Below are 2514 nucleotides of genomic sequence, written 5' to 3'. Positions count from 1 at the left end.
ACCCGGCAATGCGATCCATTCGTCCTAATTCACAAAACTCACAAAGTTACCAAAATACCCCCAGATCACCCCGTTTCCCCTACTGATCTACCCCCAGGTATCCAGTATCCCCACCCTAGCATCCCTACTATTATTCTACCATTTTTCCGTATTTTTATCGGCCACCGTTCTATCCCTATTCACCCTACAATCATCCCTGCCCATATTCCCCATTTTATCCATATATAACCCAGCCCGTTTCACCATATATGTCCTACCTACCCGCCCTACCCATTCCCCAGCACCCCTACCCCATCCCCTACCCCCTACCCTACCCCCAGGACCACCCCCGTACACCCTACCCCATCACCCTGGGCCACCCGGCCACCCAGAATCACCCCCCGGCCGCCCCAGTAGCCAGCCCAGTACTGGCATTTATAATTCTTGGGCCAGAGGAACCTTTGTAAAGGATCCTATCCTTACTAGCAGGTACCTTTATAAATGGCTTACATCTACGCCTGTTGAGCCTGGCCAACTCCAGTGAGCGACCTTCTCGTTCTTCTTTTCTTCGTCGTATCCTCTGTGTTTCCATACTTTGTCGCTGACAAAGCCACGTTCTCAATCAGTATGGGAAAGACGTGAGTGTCTTCTCCTCCCTACCTTTCCTTCTATCATTCTCGAACTTTGGCTGAGCCCACTGGCTTATCGGACAGGGTTCAGATGCACCTGTGAACATTCACTCTGTCAAAATCCGTGCAGGCACGAAGAACACAAGGGATGACACAGTCTTGCAATGTTTGCCTTACGCCGTCAAGGACATCACGGTGGACCCCAGGGGACATGCTATCATTGCCAACATCATCTCTCCCCACTGTAATGAGATCAGCGACATTGTAAGCCTTTGCGCCTTCTTTCCTGCTCTCGGGCTTCTGAATCTGAAGTTCCGTTAGCTTGACAACACCAGGCCCGATGAGCTCAAGAAAATGGGCATCTACAACCTCCCATATGGCGAACCTTTGCCGGCTCGACCTTTCACCGGCTTCTTCATCAACCTGTGTGTCATGATGCTCCCACACCTTGACCTCAGTGACAAGGGACCTTGTTGCATATCCTTTCACGGTCCCTTCGGGGATGAGAGCTCGTCATCTATGAGCTTGGCCTTGTCTTCCAGGTCAAATCCGGCCAATGCTTGTTCTTCCACTCTCAAAAATTCACACATTTCAACCTCCATTTCAAGGGCATCAGGATTTCCGTCGTCTTCAGCTTCGACAACTGCACACATCACTGGCAGAAAACCCAGAACAGTTGGACCATTCACCTCAGCACCAATAAGAGGCCCTATGACCAGGATGAAGAGGCCAAGGACCAGTCCAGGAAGAACAGGAAGAAGGCTTGAGTCTCTAACGTCGTCCTTTTTCTCTAGACTCTACCATACGTCAACCCTCTATTTTACACTTTCTACACTATTTACTTTCTCCTTCTTTCACGCCACCTCTGCTTCTCTCCGTCTCTCTTTTCTCTAGACTCTACCATACATCACCCCTCTATTTCACGCTTATCTGCTTTCTCTGCTTCATCTCTCTTTTCTCCATCCTCATCCATACATCATTACTCTATCTTACGCTTTCTACACTAAACGCATACATGAACCTTTGCTTTTATATCACATAGCCTAGCTCCCTCGTTGCAATGACAAATCCCCCACTCAGCACCTTTCCTCATGTGAACCAGAACAGCCCAGACGTAGAATCTTGACTATCTCAAGGCCCACCATGCGCAAGAGACTTTGGACTTAGGTTTTTCACATATACCTGGGGGGAGAGGAGGATAAAAGGTTAGGGAGGTGGGCTGGACGTCGGCACCAGATGATGTAGCCTCTTTACAAGGAGTCCTTGTCCTAAGCTATTGACTCTTTGTAAAGAGTGGACTGCCAAAATATTAAAGGCTCTTTATAAAGAGCATGGGCTGGTGGGTATTCTGGCTGGGAAACTGGCCGGAAAAATGGCCAGAAAAATGGCTGGAAAAATGGGTGGATGGGTAGGGGGTGGTAGGGGGTGGGGTAGGGGGTAAAATAGGGTAGGAAAATGGGGGTAATTGTGCAGCAGGGATAAGATAGATGTATACAGGGTTTAGGGAGGATGTATGGGGCTAGGTATGTGCTCTGGGGCTAGGGTAGATAGATAGATGGATAGGGATAGAATGGTGGACGATAAAAATACGGAAAAATGGGAAAATAATAGCAGGGATGTTGGGATTGATATACTGGGTACTGTGGAGGTGGATTGGTAGGGTAAATAGGGTGATCTGGGGGTGTTTTGGTAACTTTGTGAGTTTTGTAATTCAGAGTGAATGAATTGCAAGGGTTGGTGTTGTTTTGATGGAATTAGCTGATAAAAGAGTAAAATGTGGCCCAAAATTGTCGACATGAAGAAGGCTGATTTCGGCGGTTATTTGGCTTTGCTAAACATGTATAAATATATGTGAGAAACATATTTCAGATTTAGACAAATCCGTCCATGCGTTCCCAAGATATGG

Source organism: Stereum hirsutum (assembly GCF_000264905.1).
Source record: "Stereum hirsutum FP-91666 SS1 unplaced genomic scaffold STEHIscaffold_1, whole genome shotgun sequence".
NCBI classification, from domain to species: Eukaryota; Fungi; Basidiomycota; class Agaricomycetes; order Russulales; family Stereaceae; genus Stereum; species Stereum hirsutum.
The sequence above is the reverse complement of the archived record's forward strand: the minus strand, read 5'-3'. Positions refer to the sequence as shown.